Here is an 8,359-nt window from a genome sequence, read left to right as displayed (position 1 = left end):
ATACAAATAAAACAAGATCAATATGTGAGTGTTTATAGCAACTTTATTCATGATAGCCCAAAAGTGGAAACAAAACGAATGCCTGTCATCTGCTGAATGGTTAAATAAGTTGCGGGGTATTCATACAATGGGAAAGAACGACCTTTTAATTAAACGAAGCTAGAACAACTGGATGACCATTTTAATGCAATAAAAAGGAAGGAATTGCTAATACATGTAACAACATTGATGAATCACAAAAACGTTATGCTGAGTGAAAGCAACCAGATACAAAATGATTCTAATTATATGAACTTCTAGAAGAGGTAACACTATAGCAGCTGCAATCAAATCAAGGGTTGCCTGGGGCTGGCTATGATAGGGAATTGACTGCAAGGAAAGAAGAGCTTTCTCTTGGGGAATGCTGTGCTCTGAACGTTTGCCCCCTCCAAAACTCATGTGGGAGCATGATTCCCAATGTCACAGTGTCAAGAGGTGGGGTGGATCATGAGGACCATGTTCTTTAAGAGGTGATTTGATCATGAGGATTACGATCTCATAAATGGATGAATGCATTCATGGGGAAATGAGTTAACGGTTCAATGAGTTATCATGGGTGTGGACCAGTGGCTTTATGAGGAGAGCAAGTGAGCACATTAATAAGCATTCTTGCTTAGCCCTTGCCATGTGGCACCCTGCATTGCCGCAAGACTCTGTAGGTAGTCCTCACTAAGAAGAAGGTCTTCATCCTATGTGCCCCTGATCCTTGGACTTCCCAGGCTCCAAAACTGCAAGAAATAAATTCCATTTTCTTATAAATTACCCAGTTTCAGTTATTCTATGATCAGCAACAAAGAATGGACTAATATAGGGGGAGTGAAAGTGTTCTGTCACTGGTCACATTACTGTACATATTTGTACAGTAATTCAAAACCCACTGAATTTTATATATATATACAAATTATACATATATGTGTATAATTGGTGAATTTCATTATACAGGTATATAAATTACATATCATAAAAGTGATTTTTTAAAAAATATGGAAATCCAAAGAAAAGATATGTACAGGATATAGAGAGAATAAACAAACAAAAGGCATGAGCCAACCAAAAAGTGGTTCCATGTAGCAGGTTCTCCTAAAGTGAGAAGCCCTGTTGCTGCCATTGGCCAAAGGCGGGGAATGGGTCCCATTGTCAGACTGCATTCAGGAGAGTGGGAAAGGCTTGGTGAGTTCCATTCAAGAATAAAATGGAGAATGGGGTTGAGAGGGACTAGTACTTACCCATGCATAAGGGTGTGGAGAAATAAAGACTAAGGATAAGGTTTGGGGAACTTTGAGAGACTGTAGCACTCTTGTTTCTTCTGCCAGTCTCTGCCACAAGAACACGGTATCATACTTTGGGCATGTCACTCTCTTTCTCTGGGCCCAGTTTGATCATCTGTAAAAGGGGGGAAGTGAGTACACTTGAAGATCTCTAAGGTCTCTTCCTTCTTTAAGTATCCATGATACTCTATGTGCATTCCTCTGTGGGCCTGGATATGTCCAAGAGGCCAGTGTTCTGAATTCCTGCCTTTGCTCTTCATCCTCATAGCATCAGAGGGCCACATGCAGGGGAGAGAATGTAGACAAAGGAAGACAGGGCTTCTTTAAAGCACAAAGATCTGGAGTCCAGAGTGGAGCTCAAGTCTTAAGAAGCCAGAGGAGGAAAGGACAAACTAGCCAGAGACTACAGGTCTAGAAGCAGGTAGGTCTGTGCATTCATTTGACCAACACCTACAGAGCACCTCCTGGGTATGATACTATACACACTCATTGAGCATCTCCTGGGAGCTTGGTGCTGGGATTCAGCAGTGCAAAGGACAGATTTGATCCATGCCGTGGCAGTCTAAGTGGGGAGACACTAATTAGATTTGTTATTCAAAAAGAAAACTGGTTGCCCTGCCTAGAATGGACCTCAGGTATTAGTCACCCAGATTTATGCATGAGGAGATTGGGGCTTAGAAAGATTAAGAGTATTGCTCCAGCTAGAGACCCTGATTTTTAGCCAACTCCATGACCGACACTGGCTAGTCTGTGCCCCGTCCATTACAGTGTCTGTTTCTATTCATGATATTGGAGTAGTACCAAGAGGGAGAGGGCAGGGGAGGGAGGGGGAGGAGCTGGTGGAAATGAGGCGCCGGGTCAGGATGCGCTAGGCTCACACTTCAAGTCCTCCGCTCTGTGATACACTCTGTGTGGCCGGTCAAGAGGCCAGCCGTTCCCAGGGGCTCTGCTCAGAGGGAACTGCCGGCTGCTGCCGCTGCCCCACGTAGATGTCTCCTTGCATCTTGTTCCTATCGATTACACACCATAGTGTCCCTCATTGTTAGGCATTCCCTGGGGGGCAAGCAGTAGAAAAGGAATCCTTTCTCCTTTTTTGTGTTTAATGACATCCAATCCTACCCAGTGATCTCTGCCCTCTTCCTAGAGGCAGGAGAGGGGGAAGGAGGAGGGATAGGAGAGAAAGAAAACACAGAGGTAGTGGGGGAGGGGGTGCAGACACATAGACAAGAGATGGAGATGACAAAGGGAGAGACAGACAGAGAGAGAGAGAGAGAGAGAGAGAGACCAGCACGCAGAGACTGAGAGAGAGAGACATAGGAAGAGAGCTGGAAAGACAGAATGATGGTGGGACAGAGACAGGCAGAAACCAGCAGCAGGGAAATAGAGATGGCAAGAGGGAAGCAGGTAAAGAAAAAGAAGGGAGGAGGAGAAGGGAGTGAGAGAAAGGTGGTAGCAGTCCCATGACCCCCTTTCCTCCTTGAGGTCTATGTGCCGAGAGGACTCACGGAGGAACCTGTATCTGGCCCAGACACAGCCCAGGCATGACCTTCTGGTCCCCAAAATGTATGGGATTGGCTGTTGTGCCATTTCACGTGTGAACCACGTTCATCCCCCGGAGGTGGGAACGAGAGCTCCCTGGAGGCATGCAGCCTTGGGGAGCCAGACCCTCCCCTACGTTCAGTCCAGGGACTGGGAAGGGAACACGAAAGGTGGTGAAGGTCGTGCTCCAGGGCTCAGGCCTCACCTCTCTCACCACTCCTCAGATTGCCCTGAGAAGTTTCTATCTTTCCCTCAGCTTCATGACTCCCACAATACTGTTGAAGCCCGAACCTTATGTCTGGTGAAACTAGCAAATGCTCTGAGCTCCTCACAAACCTGATCCCAATGCACCGATCTGCCTGGTGGCCACGGCCTCTCCCGCGAGCTCTAACCCAAGCCCCTGCAGGTGCCTTCAGCAGGGACACAACTCAGCTCATTGTGCCCGGGCCCCCAGCCAGTCATCCCAGCCAGAAACCCAGGTCACCTACTCCTTCACCCTACATCAAATCATTTGCCGTGTCCTGTAGATTTTATCCCCTTAACATTTCTTAGCTTCTCAGAGCCACATCTCTGAATCTATAAAACAGGAATAATAATACTATCCACCCCATTGGGTTGTTAAGATAATTAAATGAGCTAATATATGCAAAGCACTTGGAAGGGTGGGTTCCAGGTGTACTGTAAACCCTCAAGAAATATCAGCCAGTAGTAGTCAAAGAAGCCCTCCCCTCTCCTCTCCACTCTGTAGAAGAAAGGGAGGCTCCATGACCTGTCCAAGTCACACAGGTGTAAGAGGTCAAGCCCAGACTTAAATCCCAGGGCCCTCTGCTGTCACATCTGTACCCACTGTGCCGCATCCCAGCAGGTTGTAAAATATAATAACCTTTGCTTAACAGAGCAGTTACCATGCCTTAGGCACATGCTAAGCACCATAGCATTTGCCTTATTTAATCCTCCCACCCACCTATGAGGTAGGTGTTATTTTGCAGGGATAATTACTCCCCCCATTTCGCAGATGAGAAAACCAAGCCACAGAAGTTGAATAAATTGCCCAAGTTACTGAGCTAGTAAGCGGGGAGCTGGGATAGAAAGCATAGGCAGGCTGGCTCTGAAGTACACTTTCTTACTTGCTGTGAAGGGATGAATGGAGAAAGGGTTTCCAGTTCTATCTCTGTCGCTGCTGTACCACTTAGCCGGGTCACTTAATATCTCAGAGCCTCAACTTACTCATTTGTAAATGGTGATAACATCATACTGCCTTAACTCCAAGACCTGGCTGAGTTCAAAGTCTAAAAAAAAAATGATAGTGAACTGCTTTGCAAAATCTAAAGGAGAAAGGGAGACTGGGCTACAACTAAGTGCCAGACACTAGATTGTGTTTTCCTATATTATCTTAGTTCAGCCTTATTATAACCATGCAATGTTGGTATTATTAGTCCCATTTTACAGACGAGAAAATAAGGTCAGCATGGTAGACAGGCATGCATCTGAACCTTCAAAGAATATTTTATTTACTTCCATAAAGCCCTTTACAGTGTACAAAATAAAGCATCATTTCTTGTCTGATCCTCAACGATGTTATGAAGCAGGCAGAAGAGAAATTAGATCTGTTTTGCAGATGAACACTCTCCTAACTCTTAGGTCCACAGAGGTTTCGTGACTTGCTCAAAGTTACGCAGCAAGCGACGGAACCAGGGCTGGGATCCAAGCCTTCCACCTCTTAGGCCAAGTTGGCCACTCGAGAGTCAGAACGGGCAAGTCAATGTGCTTGCAGTGCCACAGATGGGGGCAATTTTTAGATGGGGAAGCCAAGTCTTTTTATAAATCAAATAACTTGCCCAGGCTGGTAAATGGGGAGTCTGAGAACCAAACTCCAGCAGTCAGACTCCAGAGCCCAAACTCTGCATTTGTTTTTTGTTTGTTTGTTTTCCAGAGCAGTGAGAGGCCTAGGAGGGGTTAATCCCAGGAACAATTCCTTCAAGACAGAAGGATTCCTGGGAGTAACCCCGAATCAGGTTTTTTTCTCAGTTTTTATTGTGAGATGGCATTTGAATGGTGTCTGGCTAGTTCTACTTCCTCAAAATATCCACATTACCTCTGGTCACACTAAAACTCTTTTAGAGGTTAGTGGCTTTGGGTTTTCAAGGTTTGTTTATTTGTTTTATTTTTTTCAAGATATCTTGGTTAAAATGCAGATCTTCTTGGGGAGGAGACATCCAATCTTCATTCTTTACCGCATTTACTCCTCTATTCCCTCAACATGCATTTTAGATCCGGCTAACGGACCCCACACGTTGACCAAATTTTTGATAGGAACAAATTACTGCAGGATGTCAACAGCAACTTAAACACACAGTATGGGTTCCAAAGAAGACATTGAAATCGATGTCCCAATTACACTGAGTAAGCCTTTATTCTACGGAATTAGAACAAAAACAATTCAAAGATTCTTTTACACAAAAAAGACTCTTATGCCACAGTGTCACATCTCTGCCCCCTAGAATTACTTACCTAGAATTACCACTATATATATATAAAAAAATCCTCTTAACTAATCTTTGACACAGGTGCCAAGAATAAGCAATGGGGAAAGGACAGTTTCTTCAATAAATGGTGTCAAAAAAAACTGGAAATCCACATAGAAAAGAACGAAATTGGATTCTTTTCTTCCACCACACAAAAAAATTAACTCAAAATGGACTAAATACCTAAATGTAAGACCTAAAACTATAAAACTCCTAAAAGAAAACAGAGAGGAAAAGCATCTTGACATTGGTCATGGCAATGATTTGAGGGACATGATGCCAAAAACATCAAAAGCAAAAATAGAGAAATGGCATCGCATCAAGCTAAAAAGTTTCTGCACATAAAAAACAATCAACAAAATGAAAAAGCAACCTACAGACTGAGAGAAAAGATGTGCAAACTATATAGCTGATAAGTTAATATCCAAAATACATAAGGAACTCAAACAACTTAACAGCAAGAAAACGTGAACTATCAACTTTGCCAGGAAAATCAAGGAAGATAACTGTTTTAACCATTGCACAGCAAATGATCAGAACCTCAGTGGCACTAAAGTTTTAAAAGACACCTGTGGCTGTGTATCAAACAAAGAGTATAAAGCAAAGTGTATTATAGTTGTACTATTAGATTATGGAATATGTAAGTACAATTCTTTGAAATTCACCATTGAAGATTATTATTTAGGTGTTTGAGATAATTACATTAATGTGTTGCTGTAAAAATTAATATACAAAATTTTAAAAGAAGACAGATTAAGATGAGTCTTTAATATTTAACCATGACAAAATAAGGCTGCAAAAACTGAGAAAGGCAGTGTGGTCACTGTCATCAGAAATATCTGCATTTGAACCCAGCTCTGAAATGTACTAGTGTTGTGATGCCGGGGAAGTTATATACCTTCTCTGATCCTAATTCCACAAACGGGGTACCAATAATACCAGACTCTTGGGGCCTTTAAGAATACCAAATGGTGTAATGTATGTGAGTCAAATCATGTTCCTCCTCTGCTCAAAAGCCTCCAAGTAAAGGCCAGAGTCCTCTCCATGTCCTGCAGGGCCCAGGTGTGATCTTCCCATCACCACCACCCTGTGCCATGACATATCTGCCCTCATCTTCTGCTCCCTCATTCCCTGGCCAAGTCCCTTCCAGCCATACTGGCTTCCTTGCTGTCTGTCAAACACTCCAGGCAGGCTCCCATCTCAGGGTTGACCCCCGCTGCTCCCTCTGCCTGGAGGCTCTTCCCCCTGACATCTGCAAGACTCGCCTCTTGCCTTCTCCAGGGCTTTGCTCAAATGTAATCTTCTCTGACCATCCTATTTAAAACAGCACTCTCTCTCCCCAGCACATCCTATTGCCCCGTGCTTGTTCTCAATTACACATATCACCTTTCACTGGCTATATAATATACTTATTTATTTTCTGTCTTTCCCTCACCAGAATNTTTGTTTGTTTGTTTTGTTTTGTTTTGTTTGTATTTTTAACTTCTCAATATACATTATAGTTGATTTTCATGTCCCTTTACCAATTCCTCTCCTCGCCCCCATCAACATCATATCTGTTCACTTGTCTTAACAAGTTCAAGGAATTGTTGTGATTGTTGTGTCTTCTTCCCCTCCCACCCTTTATTTGTTTGTGTGTTTGTTTATTTATTTATTTATAGCTCCCACAAATAAGTGAGAACATGTGGTATTTCCCTTTCTGTGCCTGACTTGTTTCACTTAATATCGTTTTCTCTAAGTCCATCCATGTTGTTGCAAATGGTAGCATTTCATTCTTTTTTATAGCAGCCAAGCTCTGCATTTGTATACCATCCAGGTCAACTCTGGGGCAAGGAGCTCAGGAAGAATCATCTGTCCTTTCAAGGATTCCATAACATGCATGAGCAACTGTCAGTCGCTGAGCTAATACGTGCCAAACCATTTCCTCAACCCTACATCCGCATCAGGAAGGTTTTATGATCCCTACTTTACAGATGAGGAAACAGAAGCTCAGAGGGGTGAAGTAATTTGCTGAGATAATTTGTGGAGCTGGCATTTGAACCCAGGTCTATAAAATGCCAATCTGAGATTTGTCCGTAAGTGAGATACTGTGCTAAGGTCTGGGGTTACACAAATGAACTAGAAATAGTACTATTTAGGACTCTTGGGTTTTAAGTAACAAAAACCAACTCAAGCTAGCATAAGCAAAAAAAAAAAAAAAAATAGTAAGGAGTTTATCATAAGAATATAGAATATCCCATGAACCCTACAGGTGAGAGTGCAGCCAGCTCTTTGAAAAACTGAACTAAAGAAATAGAGATTTATTAAGAACCCAGACAGGGCTTTCTCTGCTCCCTAGTCTCTGCCTTTTTCTGTACCTCATTTCTCTNGAACCCAGACAGGGCTTTCTCTGCTCCCTAGTCTCTGCCTTTTTCTGTACCTCATTTCTCTCTCCACTAATCAGCTTTCCACACTTCCCAGTCCACATGGCAGGCAGAAAATGGCCATACAGATGCTCCTGAGTTTACATTTCCTCTGTCAAGAGTGCAGTCTAGAGAGAGCCAGTCTCTGGGGCTGCCTCCCAGTTCTAGAAGATCATCTGAATGGCCCAGCTCATATTAGGCACCCATCCCCAGTCCAATCAGCAGTGGCCATTGGAATGGGGGACCCATCATTCACCGCGGCAGCAGATGGAGCAGCCCTCACAGTAAGGGAGCAAAATCATTAGGTCATGAGCTGCACAGACACCCCCAGGGTGCTTACTACTGATGTGATCCTGGCCCCTAGAGAACCAGAGTTTAGCGAGCAAGATGGCATATACACGTAGGATCACAGTCAAGCCTTGTAAGGGTCATAGGAGAAATGTATATACAGTGCTGAGACAGCTCAGAGGGGTGAACTATCAACTTTGCCAGGAAAATCAAGGAAGATAACTGTTTTAACCATTGCACAGCAAATGATCAGAACCTCAGTGGCACTAAAGTTTTAAAAGACACCTGTGGCTGTGTA

This window comes from Galeopterus variegatus, unplaced genomic scaffold (genome assembly GCF_000696425.1).
Source record: "Galeopterus variegatus unplaced genomic scaffold, G_variegatus-3.0.2 Scaffold3087, whole genome shotgun sequence".
Lineage (NCBI taxonomy): Eukaryota > Metazoa > Chordata > Mammalia > Dermoptera > Cynocephalidae > Galeopterus > Galeopterus variegatus.
Note: the sequence above shows the minus strand (reverse complement) of the source record.